The sequence below is a fragment of the Podarcis filfolensis genome (assembly GCF_964270895.1).
Source record: "Podarcis filfolensis genome assembly, chromosome: 7".
Taxonomy (NCBI): Eukaryota; Metazoa; Chordata; class Lepidosauria; order Squamata; family Lacertidae; genus Podarcis; species Podarcis filfolensis.
In genome coordinates this window covers 31,328,613-31,343,411 of record NC_139603.1, presented here as the reverse complement: position 1 = coordinate 31,343,411, position 14,799 = coordinate 31,328,613, and the positions used below count along the sequence as shown (strand labels likewise).

Sequence of the window (14,799 nt, the reverse complement as noted above, 5' to 3'; positions counted from 1 at the left end):
GCTGTGGCCCCGGGTGCAAATTTTTTGAAACGGCACGAGGGGGAGCAACCAGGAGCCCCCATGACAGGCTCTGAAATATAATCAGAGTCGAGAGTGGATTTCATGCTCTTTATTCAGCTCATAGTGGTGAGGAGGAATGGAAGTTCCCCCAGAATGTCTGCTTTATATACATTATTTACACAATGGGCCCCACGTGATTGGCTAATTCCGGTATTCTCCTGTAGGCCAATCAGGTTGCGGATTCACTTCCACCTGGAGCTGGATTGGGTGGCTCCTGTGGACCAATCAGACTGCTGCATTCTGGATCCTATTGTTCTAGGACCAATCAGACTGCTGCATTCTGAATCCTATTGTTCTAGGACCAATCAGACTGCTGCATTTTGGATCCTATTCAACTCAGTACATAACAGATTCCCTCACTTGTCAAGCCATGCATGCGCCGAGCCTTCATGACTGGGGTAATGGCAGGTCCTCCTTCCCCTCCTGCGCCCCACCCCTGGGCTGGCAGAGAAGAAGGGAGGTGGAAGGTGCTGCTGTCGCCCACTGAAGAGAGGCAAGAGGCTCTGGCAGTCGCCTCCTCCTTTGCAAACAGGACACCACAGCCCTCAGGTCTGTCTGCCGTCATTGCGGGCCGTCTTTCTCCCTCCCCTTGCCTCCCTCGCCAGCGGCTCAGACTGCTGCGGAGGCTGGATATGTGGCCCCCCCAGCTGTCCGGAGCCTGCCGCCCTGAGGCCACTGCCTTGGCTTGCCTCGCTTCATAGGCAGGCCAGCCCTGTTTCAGTAGATATACTGGAGAGAGAGGATCACTGAGGCAGTATGCTGGGATTTTTGTGTGTTCACAGAAGGAAACAAAAAGGCTGGAGTACTTCTTTCATGTTTCCTGAATTTCCCAGTGCTTTGCATAATACCGGTCTCTCAAGAGGGACCAAACTCTTCAGAAGAGTGCAAAGCATACTGGCAGGGATCATTTGCTTGGTGTTTCTCTGCCAAAAATGGAAAATGCGGTTTCAGAATAACAAACCCTGTTTCATGAATAAGCCTAAGATAAGATGGAGATAGTAACATTGCAACAAGCAATGAGGATTCGGGAATGTTATACAACAGTATTTTAATTGTTAGATGCAGATATTGCTGAGTGGTTTTATTGTACCGAACATTTGGGAATTTTGTCTATATGCCAATGAAGGTTTAAGAGTAATTGAATAAGCCTAATTTTAGTTTGTATCCTTCCATGGCTATCAACTGGGCTATAACAATAGCAGAAACTTATTTCTGATGTTCTGCAGGAGGACAAGAAATGGGGGACACAGTTTTATTCTGCTTTTGCTAGTTATGGTAGAGGGGCAAGGAAGCTGGCTACCTCATCAAGAGGTACTTTGTGTTTTAAAAACTTTGTGTTTTCAAATACTTTTTCCTTCACTGGCATTGTACGTTGGGGTACACAACATAACCAATAGAACAGTAATAGCACAAAACAATGAGTTGGCATTCATGAGGATGCCTTTTATACTGCAACAGAAAAAGTTCTGTAAAGGGACTGTAATTCAAAAGGACTGAGCAGAAAATAGATTTGTATACGGATGATGTGTTGTTTTTTGTAGATGACCTACAACATCAGTCCCTACCTTTATTTCTTTATAAATTTTGCTACCTCTTAGGACATGCCGTATCTTCTAAGAGAAAAAATATTCTCCAATCCATCTTCCAGCCTTGGAACTTCAAATGGTATCCAGCATTTCCAACGTATTTAAAGAATAATGTGCCAGCTCAATAGGAATTGTGGACAATGCAGAATCCGTTAATTATTAACAGACTACCTAGGCCTAGACAGGTTTACACCACTTCCTATGACAGTTGGTACAGCTTGAGACTACCACAATCTCAGGGTTGTGGGTTCAAGTCCCACAATGGGCAAAATATTCCTGCATTGCAAGGGGTTGGACGAGATGATCGTGGTCACTTCCAACTCCACAAATTCCATGTGGCTGGAAATCAGCATGATTTAAATGAATGCCCTACTCCACTCAATGCAGGTCAGTCTGCTATACTTTATGAGACATGTAGGTGATCATATGCTCGCCTAGATACACTTTATAGGTTTGTGATTTTATAGAGCTCGCTACCCGATAACTAACTTGTCTTGACGACTGGTCACAAAATATATAGCCTGGCCCGTGCATTTCATGCATAGAAATTTCTAGTGTTTTATAGGAAATAATAATGCAATGTTTGCCCTACTCCAAACAGTGAGGCATTCCTGGAGTGTAGCACTTAATACCTGAATTGGTTCCTTTGGAAGAAAGTCACTGGAGGCTTATGGCATTATGTAGTATTTGACTTCAGTTACATTAATAAATGTATAATTTATTTGTGTGGTTATATAGGCTGAGCATAGGTGAAGACACACAGCCTAAGCACTTCAAAAGAGGTAACCCAGTCAGGTGAGCGGTATATAAATAATAAATTGTTGTTGCTGTTACCTACTTTCTGTAGCTTTCTTCTTGGTTCTCTTGCTGTTGTTTTCCCTATTGATCTGCTCTCAAACCAAGTTCACCTCCCACCCTCACTAGAGAGCTTGAGATTTCATCAGAACCTGCCAGTGTGCTTGCTGCTTCATGGGCAGTGGCGGATGACCTAGATAAGGGAAGTTTTGGCGGGGGCAGGATAGCACCTTACCATTTCACATCAGGCGACGAAACAGGGTGCGCTGCCCCTGGTAGAAATGGAAAGGACATGGAAGGAAGAGTGCAGTGTCATGAGCTAAGTAAGCAGAGCCTGAAGGAAGGGTAAGTGAAGGATGAGATGATGGATATGGGAGTTCTGGGAAGTCTGATCAAGAGGTAAGCAGCAGTCCCATTCTTATGACATGCGGTTCCACCTACTGTATATTGAGTGACAGCATACATTTATCTGATGGATTTTCACAATGATCCAGTGAAGCAAGTCTTACGCAAAGGACCAAAGTAGAAGTTGCTTAGGAGATCTGTGGTTAGAACTTCTCACTTTTCTCCCTTTCCCCACTCTCAGTTTGGACTGAGGCTGTGGTGCAGTAGTGGGGAGAGGTCTTCCATAGTATTGGATCCAAATCAGCTCCCTTTTCCAACCAAGAAACGCAAGCTGGCTAGCAAAAATAATGTAACATCAAATTGGGCGTCAGGTAGGAGGGCAATGGCTAGGTGGGCAGTTCCAGTGCTTTAGAAACCATCTCACTATTACTGGCTTTCAATGCTCAGTTTGAAAATATCTACTCTCACAACTTGTGTCGCCTGTCTGGGTGGCTGAGGCTCACCCAGGAAGCAGCAAACAGACCAATTTTGGGGGCTGGGATGGGGTGATGATTTCTGGACTCTTCCCATTTCCTCTCTTCCCAGGCACATCTTAAGGGACATAAGGAATTATGGAATTTAAACAGCAACAACAAAAATCCCAAATTTAAAAGCACACAAGTTAAAAAGCAGTGAAAAGCAATTCTAAACAGTTTAAACAATTAGAACAACAAGTACTTGAAGTGATGTCATATAACAGCCCCAGCAAACAAATCGGGATGACTGCTCAAGAAATAGGTTATCTGGAAGCAACCAGAGATTCGTTCCTAATCCTGCAATCTAAGATTTACCGTATTTTTCGCTCTATAGGACGCACTTTTTCCCCTCCAAAAATGAAGGGGAAATGTGTGTGCGTCCTATAGGGCGAATGCAGGCTTTCGCTGAAGCCTGCAGAGTGAGAGGGGAGACCCCACTGCCAGCCCCGCAAGCTCCGGGGACAGTGGGGAGGCGCAGCGCGTCTCCCCGCTGTCCCCGGACCTGATCTGAAGGCGGGCGGCGGGGAGAAGAGCGCTTCTCCCCGCTGCCTGCCTCGCAAGCTCCGGGGACAGCGGGGAGGCGCAGCGCGTCTTCCCGCTGTCCCCGGACCTGATCTCAAGGCGGGTGGTGGGGAGAAGAGCACTTCTCCCCGCTGCCGGCACCACAAGCGCCTGGGGGGGAAATAATTTTTTTCCCCTTTATTTCCCCCCCAAAAAACTTGAGGCGTCCTATGGGCCGGTGCGTCCTATGGAGCGAAAAATACGGTACCTGAAGATACGGGGGATTGAACCTGAGGCTTTCTGCAGGCAAAGCACAAATTGTACTATCTGCATGCAAAGCACAAACTGTACTGCCCCTGAATTAAATGGAGGCACTGTTGCATGCCTGCATAATTTCTTTTGAACCTGGATGATAACTTCTACACAGACAAATTCCCAGGACACATGGGAATACAAATCCTTCTTTGCGTTTGTGACTGCAAGCCACTATACCACCATTTTTTATTTTGTACGTATAGTGTTTTAGCAAAATACCCTAAACCAACACCGGATACCTTTCTAGAATGGCAATAAATGATGCCACCATGAGGACACAATTGTTTTACACATGCTGTGCACTTATCCGCTTTAGTTTTCTGATGCCAATTATGCCAGAGAGCAACTTCGATCCCAGAGGACTGCATTTCACCTGTCTATTTTTCAGCCTTCAGCAGACAGCAACATATCAAAACGTTGGGAGTGTAATCAATTTGTTGTTGTTCTTGATGCTGTGGCTGCTATTTTGTTTCTTTAATTGAATTTTTTTTCTGACAGCACAATTGGTGCAATCAGTTTAAGTGATTCAGCTTGGCCAAATGAATCAAGGGTGATTTGTAGATTTTCCTAGGCAATGCCTTGTTTGCCCAAGTTTAATCAGAGCGTGTTGAGAAGTGATAGCGTATTATTCAAACTGTCAGCCATTAAAACCTTCCTAGCACAGAGTTTATAAGAGCAGCATATGAGCTTGACATCTTGAGAGACAAAGAGACAGAAGGGGCAAAGACACCGTTCCTTTTCTGTGACTTTGAAAAAATAATTTAATATGGCTGACAACAAGCAGGGTGTACTCTGCACTTTGAAAAAATACCAGCGTAATGTGCCAAGAAAAGCATAATTATTTATTGCCACATACTTAAAAAAATATATTGGCATCCATAAGTGTAATAGAATGCCACTCAGAAAGGCCTATTGGCCCTGTTGCTGCTAACCTTTCATCACATGGTTGCTGCCCGATGCCTTTGGTGGCAGAGCAACAACTGCTTTTGATTTTTGATTCTGATCAGTGGTCTCTTACTGTTAATGGTTGGCTTTTGCTTGGGGAAGGGCTGAAGTTCAGGGGCAGAGCATATTGTATTCCTGTTTAATCCAGATTTACTGCTTCTGCAGAAAGGGTCTGCTTCCTGCCAGCGGCGGAGCTGCGCTGCCCGGGGGGGCAGGGCGCGCTCCCGAAGGGGTGGGGCTATTCAGGTGCACAGAATGATGCATGCGCCCTGCAGCTGGGGGCGGAGCGAGCCACCCACGGCGGACATTCAGTGCGCCGCCTGCCCGTGACTCCCAAGCCTCCCTGTCAAAATGAAAGGGAAGGGGGAAATGCCGCCGGCAAAGCGGCGCAGCTCCCTCCATTCAGTGGCGTAGCGTGGGGGGTGCAGGGGGGCCGGCCGCACCGGGCGCAACATCTGGGGTTAGGGCAAATCCATGGGTTAGGGGGCGCAAATCCACGGGTTAGGGGGCGCAAATTACTTGCCTTGCCCCGGGTGCTGACAACCCACGCTACGCCACTGCCTCCATTCCCCCGACAGCTTGGAGTAGACTTGGGAGTCGCAGGCGAGCCATGCGCCAAATGTCACTCTCCCTCAGCGAAGATACCCGGGGCGATCCGCCCCCACCGCCCCCCTTCCTACGCCCCTGCCACCCGCATAAACCTAGAATCCCGATTAAATGGAGGGGGCGGAATCATGGGGTGGTAGTTGGATGAGGACACACTGTATTATACCACTTTAAACATATAGTGCAGATGGAGCCCTAATTTCAGCAGCAGGGAAACTGCAGACAGATCAGGCCCAGTCATGAGGCAAGTGAGGTCGCTGCTTCAAGTGGCAGAAGCCCTTCCATGACACACACCTCGTTCTGACGCTTCTCCGTTTAGGACAGAGTTGGGAGAAAGCAAGGTTGTAATGTCTTCATGCTCTCTATCGCTGCTTTCAACTTGGGGCACCTGATATCTAGGGGCTTGACATGAATTTGGTGTCATAGGCATCTTGTGGAGAATGTAGAAGGAGTTGGACACACTGAGAACAGCTTGCCAAAGGATCTTGCCTAAACATGGATCATTTGAAGCGTTTAAACTGGTCCTGAGGATGTTTTTTTGGGGGGAAATAAATAGAACCATTACAGGAGATTCTCATCTGATTCTGAACCTTCATGAACTGTGAGGGAACCAGAATAAAGAAGTCACTAAGAAATTCTATTTATAGTTTACAATATGTTATGATTTTTTGTATCGCTTTACCTTTCTCAGTAATGCAACAGCTCTCTAACAAATAAAATTACTCTTCAGCTAATGCTGTAACTCCTAAACTACCACTTGCACAATATCTAACTCCCTTCAAAGACCTGCTCTAACCAAAGACCTCTGGCAAGTAATCCTGCAAGAGACTATGTCACAAAGGAGGACATGTCACCGTTACCTAGCAACCTTACTCAACGATGGGCATTGTTCCTCTTACTGTTAGTTTTTTTAAAGCTTTCAATGGCTTAAGCCTTTTAATTAAATTAATTTTTACTATAAAGAAAAAACTAGGACATCACTTGTCCAGGGGATTCCAGTGCAGTGCCCAAGCAAACTTTAAAATACAATATAACAAAGCAACATGATATTTTTCAAGCAAGAGTAAGATCAAGAGGCAACAAAAATACAAAACTATTGACGTAGAACAGAGGTCATACACTCTATGGGCCAATAACAATTTTATAACCTGGTGCCAGAAAGACTGTAGTGTAGTTGTTATGTATTTTATATGTGCTTACTGCAGTTCCTGAAACATGGAAACCAAGATTAAAAATCTCCACCCATCTCTTACTAGGAGAATTAACAAATTTACAGAGCTATGTTAGTTGATAAAAGAAAGGAGGATACAGTATTTTGCTCTGTTTTTGGAAATGTACAGTATGAAATGTGAAACAGGAATCAACATGGGATAATAAGAAAATGTCCTCATTTTTTGTCATGCTTGCTCATGGAAAGAGGAAGTGAACAAGATTTTGTCCCCAGTCTCTGCAGCTGATCCCTTACCTGCATGTAAGGTAAGGTTACCTGATTTTTCTCAAAGAATCCGGGGACACTTTTTTTTTGAAAAGAGAAAAAAAAATATTTTTTAAAAAGTTTTTTATTATTATTAAATAAAGAAGTAATATCTTCTCTTCTGTGGTCTCCTCTGTTGTGCGGCCTTCCTCTGGGCCCCGGCCTGCTCTCTTGGAGTGCTAGCCACCATGGAGTAGGCTCGGGCCGGGCCTGGACCTGGCCACGTGTCCTTGCCCTCCTGTTGCTCTTTTACCTTGTACCTCTCCTCCTCAGTGGTGGTGGTGGTGGCAAGGTTGGGGCTCCTCTCTTTTTTCTCCTTCTTTCTCTCTCTTCCTTCTTCTCCTCTCCTCCTTCTTCCTGTGTTGGCTTTGGGGTTTTCCTGGCCGTGGAGCACCGCTGGGCAGTTGGCCAGGTGGCCGGGCGTTCTTGCTCCCGGCTCGATTTGGGTCATGGGGGAAGGGGAGTCAGCGGTTCCCCCAGTTGATGTGGCGGGCACCCCCGGTTACCCCTCGGCAGTGACGGTGGCAGTCTCAGCAGCCCGGAGCCAGCCTGGTAGCGCAGTTGGCTCTGGCTGGCTTCAAGAGCTGCTCGCTGCCGTGGTGCCCGCCATTTTGCCTTGCTGGAAGTCCCCATATAATGTGTCTTGTACTGTTAAACCAATCAAGCAACATTCATTCCCTACTAATAAATCTACAACACTTAAAATATAAATCCGAGTAAATTTAATGAAATCCAGGGACATTCCGGGGACAGATTTTGTCTGGGGACAGATTTGTAAATCCGGGGACATCTGGTAACCATAGAAAATGTTGTGGGTTGGTTTGTTTTTGCACTTTAGTACACTGCAGGTATTTTTAGGGCCACAGAGATGCCTTACATTCCCTTCTGACATAATAAGCCCAATGTTATCTGGCCACCCTACTCGGTAGCATGAGTTTTCATACAAGAGTAGGTAGAGAATTTCCAAAATGAAGGTTCCGCATTATAATTTTAAAAGAATAACATTAATTTTACTTTACAGGAAATCAGAAGTCATGTGTTGTTTAAATAAAAGCCTCTAAAACAGGCAAAGGGACCTTGAAAGTAGAAACACACCAGTCTCTGTAGGCAAATGCTTTTGTGTGCTGGCTGGCAAAAGTGGAATTCTGTGTCATTGACAACTTTATTTCAAGTCATTGTAAAAGGTTTCAAAATGGAGTCAGCCACTGCTTACATGGGCCTGGCAACTCAAGGCAAACATGCATCCCACTGCGGTAGGTATCAGGTAGAGACTTGGCTTTGTCTCCTGTGGTTTAAATTAGGAGAAAGTGTTGTTGCTGTTGCTGTTTTTATCACACTACATGTGTTAATTGGTGTGCTATTGCCAGAATGTCTGTGTTATCCACCAACAACTTTTTTTGTGAACAGCCACTGTTCTTAATTATCATTTTCTGTACTTTCTGCATTTAATTACCCGCTGACATCCCACCCTCTGCTTACATATGCATACAACAGCTGGAATTCAGGATAACACATGGTGCATCTGTTGAAAAGGACTGTAGCCCCTGAAAGCTTTTGCTGTAATTTCTTAGTCTTTCAGATGCCACAAGACCCATTGCATTTGCTGCAACTGGCTAACACATTACCCTCTGAAAAATATCATTATATGTAAATGGAGAGAAAGTGGAACTAGCTGACAGATTTGAGAACTGCCTTTTCTTTCTTTTTTTAACAAAGAACAATCAGTGAAAGCCACAACCACTTCCCTGGTGAGAAGGGCCAAAGAACTACTGACATGTCTTGAAAGAAGCAGTAAAAGAACAGGTTTGTTAAAAGCCAACAGCAAAGGAAAGAGGTGGGGGGGGGGGAATCAGTCTACAGTAAAGGAACACCTCTGTCCATCAACAGGAGTAGTATTTGCAATGGTGGGGCAAAGTAGATTCCAAGACGCAGACAGAATTCACCACACCTCAGGGCAAGGCCAGATCAAGGGAGAAGATACAGGTAACTCACAACTTATGCACATTTAAGTTGTGTGATTCTTAACTTTACTTGATTGACGGCTCACCAGTTGAAATTGCACAAATTAAACACACGCAAAATCCTGCGCAAAAAGAGTTTTTAAGCTCTCTTCCTTGCTTACTGGGTTCTCACAAGATCTTATTCCCTGCCAGTATTATCTTGCTACATGAAGAATGTATGAGTCTAATAAAATTATTGTTCTCCTGGCTTTGATGCCAGCCCCCCGTCTTCTACTGAAAACTCTTGTCACATTTTACTAACCTAATACAGTAAGGTGAAGCTAGAGGCCCATGATGAGTGCAAAAAGACAGAAATGTGTCTTCTTTTCACTAATTGGGGGTGCAGGAATAATTAGCAAACTGTCAGGGCTTCAGACTAGTCAGTCTTCTTGCTCTTTCGACGCCTGGCAATATTAGAATTGTTTTGCAAAGCATGAAAGCTTCTTATAGGAGGAAAGAAACAAATGTCTTATATTTTCAATAAAAAGCATAAAGCATAAGTAAGAAGCAGGAAGAAACAGGGAGACATTGGGGCTACAATCTCACAGGAGGGTAAGCAAGGCAGAGAGCTGGCTGATACTTAAAATCTCTCTGCCATGCTGCAGAAGGTAAGGACGGTCATGTAGGGGTGTTCCAATGGCTTATTCTGACTATATGCAATTTTGGCTTTACGCACTATCCCCAGAATATAGTCCCTGCATAAGCTTCCTGTATACCAGAGCACCCAAGGAAATAATATCAGGAAAACACTGACGGCTAGCTAGTGTTGGTGGTGACTTAGGTATAAGTCCCAAAGAGTTCAATGAGGCTTACTTGCAGGCAGTGCTTTTTTCCTAAAAAAATGTTTAGGGGTACTCTCATTTTGACTCAAGAAAATCACAATTTTATAGTTCAAATCAGGAAAAATAAATACAGTACAAAGAACATGCATCATATTACACAGCTGGCAGCTCACAGTTACTTCCACATTAGCATGAGGTTGTGTGCACTAACATCTTCCCGATTCCTTTCCAGGAAAGGAAATGAAGCCGCATCGGAGGTGGTAACAACGAAACTGACCAATCACCGTGCTAGATTCCCACTCCTACTTCACATATTAAATGCTCGCTTCTGTCCAAGACTCAGGAAACTCTGTGACAGGAAATGAGGCCGCCATCAGGGGTAGCAAAGGAACTGACGATTCACCGTGCTAGAGAATAAACTATTTTTTTTCATTTTAAATAGTTTCTTGTCCCATTACATTCACAAAAAATTTAGGGGTATGTGTACCCCTGCGTACCCCCAAACAAAAAGCACTGCTTGCAGGTAAGTGGGTACAAGATTACAGCACAAATTGACCAGACTCTAAAAATCTGGTCTATACGGGCATGATGTTAATTATGAGTCTCTTTCCCCCCAGAAAGGTGAACTCAAAACAACATCAAAAATAAGTGTAAAAACTAGAATAAAAGCAACCTAAAATTTCCCTTGTATCATTGCAACATGATTATTTCCAAGTCACACTGAAACTAGGAATTAAATTATTTCATCCAGTTGTTTGTTAGAATTGCCTGTAAACTTTACTTCTTATACACTAAAAGCTTTTGGAGAGGGAAGCTTGTAAGAGCAAACCATGATTATAAATATAAAATAGCACTGGGAATCTGTGGCCCTTCAAATGTTGCTGGACTACAACTCCCATCACCCCTGGCTTGGCTGCCTGGGGTTACTGGTCCAGCAGCGTATGGAGGGTTGCATGTTCCCCCCACCCGGATTTAAAACAATAGTGTGCCACAGCTATTTGATTCACGGCTTTTGAGCTGCTTGCAGGATGGGTGGACACAAAGCTTACAAATCACTGGTTTCATTTTGAAGATAACAACAGAGAATTTTTCCCTCTTCCCCTCCTCCCCCACTGTCCATTTTGTTTTCCATTCTTGGAGCTGCTCTACTGCACGACGCCTGAAAGGGAAACTGTACTTTTTTGGCTCATTGGAGACATTCTGTCGCTCTTGTTCTCAAGATCATTCAGCCTTATTTCAAGCCTTTTTCTCACTGGAGCACTTCAGAGTATTGTGTTGTGTATTGGACCCTCTCCACAAGCCTCATTACTAAGGGTTTATTTACCAGCTCTGGCATGTTATGAATGGCCCTTTACCTTTCTAGCATCTGGTATCAAGGCTGGTACTTAAGAGTAGCCTGCTGCAGTCAGACAGGTTTGGAATATTTTTCTTTAGATCAGTTTCAAGCTTCTGTTGTTTGTTGTTCTTTTGTGCTTTACACTTCTCAAATGTCATGCGGTATCCTTGCCAGCTTGTACATTTCTTGGGAACCATCGTATGCAGATAGCCTGTCAAGGAGATATCTTTCTGAATAAACTGTGTGTGCTTGACAGAAAATATACAAGGCTTTCTTAGCCTTGTACCTTTCTTAGTACAATATCTGTTTCCAGTTCTCCAAGCCCCTTCTAAAATACTATTTCACACACTAAGACACCTTTTTGATCCAAGGTAGAATGTGGTTTTGTTTAACTTTTCAGGTTATCACAATGGACATCCAAAATCTAATTGTACAGCTTAATTGTTTCCCTTCCCCCACTTTAATTTTCTTAAGTTGGGTTGATTTGTATCTTGAGTGTTACAACTGTAGAATTTTCCCACACTCCAACAATTTTCAAACGGTTGATCTGGGTATTCTGAGGGGTCCTCAGTGAAAATAACAGTCATGACAGAACTGGGAGAAGATTGCAAAGTTTAAAGGCAATTGCTGAAAAAATTGAACGCTATCATCAATTTGTTCACAAGACTCTTTTGTTTCAAACAATACAAAATTAAGTCTCTTTAAAGGCAAATTTTAATCAGGTAAGTTAAAATGTACTACCGCATTTGAAGAACTATTAAAAATATTAGGGCAATTTCATTAATCTATACCACAGGGCAATTCACTGGATACTACAGAACTGAATATATTAAGATGGGGAGGGCAGAATTAGGCAAATTAACTCCAAATAATGTAGGGGCATATTTTGTGGAAATATGTTCCTATGTGTTAAAAAGATGGGAAATTATCATTTAAACAAAGAAACAAGCAGCTGTACTATACTTATTTGGCAATTAAAATCAAATATTTCGGTTGAGAAACACACAATAATATATGTAATCTTCAGATGGGCATTGTTTAATGCTGAGCAGTTCATCATCATCAACCTTTTATTCGACCGTCAGTCAGAAAAAAGTACATTTGTCAATACACAGTTAAAACATCCAGGAAGATTTTAGAACTTAGCCAACACTAAAATGGGCTAAACAGATAGCCCCATATCAATACAGTCAATTATAGTCTTGCGACGCTTAAAAGCTAAAAAAAGAAATTTGGCCACCAAGGAAGGTATAGCTCTAGTGACATTATTCAGCAAGTGTAAAACCTGGTTTTCTCCGGGTAGGAAGCTAAATTGACATAGTTGTGGGTCTATAAAATTTTGTCTAAGCTCTGCATAAGAAGGGCAAGTCAAGAGAATGTGTTCGGTGGACTCAACCACACCCATGGCACAATGACAGGTTCTCTGGGCGTATGGTACTCCCCTGTACCTTCCCCACAATATCGCAGAGTCAAGGACATTTAATCTAGCCGCTGTAAGAAGTCTGCGGTATTCAACATAGTGGATTTCTGCAAGGTAGGGGGCTGGTATGGTCCGATAAATCTGGTCCCCTAGGAACATCCCTGGTTTTACCAGGGCTATGTCCTCTTGTCTGGCAATGTCACTCAGTCTCCGGGAGATCACAGCTCTAGCTTGATTGTACGTCATAGACTCAAAGTAAAGGTGAGACAATCCGCAGGATTGAACCTCGTTAATGACCTCCCTTTCCCACGATGATAGGAAATCGTCCCTCAATATCAAGGGGGCAATACCCACTGGTTTAAAACAAAGCTTGAGCCATAGCCAGAGCTTCGTCTTCAAGGCCACATAATAATTCTACTTTCTTAAAAGTCTTCAAGGCCACATAATAATACTACTTTCTTAAAAGCCAGAATGCTCAGTGCATGCTCAATTCAATAGTAGATGTAAATCTGCCCTCTGCTGGCTCATTTATTGAAGTACCCAAATTCTCTGTAATTCCTGTAAGAGGATGACAGAATGGTAAAACAGTTGTGACACATATCAGCATTTATATCCCACAATTTCCTAAGCACTTAAGCAGGTAAAATACCGTACATTCTATAGGAGAAATGCAAATAATAAAGAAAAACCTCTTGGGTCAGTCTAATCCCAGTCCATGAATACCTGCCCAAATGAAAAAGTAGTATAATTTCTATCAAGGACTTATGGTATTGCTGTACATAATTTTATCCAATGCTGTTTTTATTACATTATTTATCTAATTCAACATTTTCGGTGTAAGGTGCCTTGCTCTAAAATAGTCAATATAGCTGCCCTTCTATGTTGCTATCCATGTATTTCTTGACCTGGTGCAAGATACCTACATTATTTACATTGAAAAGAGCTTTCAAAATAAATATTGTTGTTTGTTGTTGTTTAGTTGTTTAGTCGTGTCCGACTCTTCGTGACCCCATGGACCAGAGCACGCCAGGCATTTCTGTCTTCCACTGTCTCCCGCAGTTTGGTCAAACTCATGCTGGTAGCTTCGCGAACACTATCTTACCATCTCGTCCTCTGTCGTCCCCTTCTCCTTGTGCCCTCCATCTTTCCCAACATCAGGGGCTTTTCCAGGGAGTCTTCTCTTCTCATGAGGTGGCCAAAGTATTGGAGCCTCAGCTTCAGGATCTGTCCTTCCAGTGAGCACTCAGGGCTGATTTCCTTAAGAATGGAGAGGTTTGATCTTATTGCAGTCCATGGGACTCTCAAGAGTCTCCTCCAGCACCGTAATTCAAAAGCATCAATTCTTCGGCGATCAGCCTTCTTTATGGTCCAGCTCTCACTTCCATAAATCACTACTGGGAAAACCATAGCTTTTACTATACGGACCTTTGTTGGCAAGGTGATGTCTCTACTATTTTAAATAAATATTACTGACAGTTTATTACAGACTTTAGCACAACTAATAAAACATTTCATTTAATGCCAATGGAAAAACAAGTAACTAAAACTGAAACATTACAGAAGTGGTTTATTCATTAATCCAAATAAATTGTACAGCTAATGAATATTTGATAGAAATTACTCTACTCTATCATTTATAACAGCATCCAACCTCCAAAGCAGCTATTCAGGGCTAAACCATGATTTTGCTTAGCAAGTCATCTCAATCCAGGTTCATGGTTTGTCTCCTCCAAACAAGCACAGGAAGTAAACAAAGAACAAACTCTGGTTACAGCTCATAGTTTATCCAGAGCAACGGTGGGGAACCTCCACCCCACAAGCCAATCTTAACTAACCCAACAGGTGAGCCAATGTGGCCTGCAATGCTGTTTTCTTCCTAAATCATGTCTACCTGCTCATCACACCATAACAAAAAAAATATGTAATTGCCATCAACAACGCACCTAATTTCTCAGTACAACTCTCTAACACTGTGTGCAAGACTTTATTCAGATAATGGGAATAAAATATTAGCAGAGGCAGCTGAGAATTATGAGCAGAAGGTACAAGAGTCAGCTGCACTGAGCACAGCGGTTTTCATTATAAAGTCGAACTAATGTAGCAGTGATAATAACTCTGC

At 43.2% G+C, this 14,799-nt stretch overlaps 1 long non-coding RNA gene across 1 annotated transcript; it reads left to right on the top strand.

The window, feature by feature from the left end:
- The first annotated feature begins 6,562 nt into the window (after positions 1-6,562).
- LOC310767254 lies at positions 6,563-11,520 on the top strand. Its single transcript, XR_014550802.1, has 2 exons — positions 6,563-8,395; positions 8,859-11,520. It is a non-coding gene; the product is annotated as an uncharacterized lncRNA (long non-coding RNA).
- Positions 11,521-14,799: the final 3,279 nt, after the last annotated feature.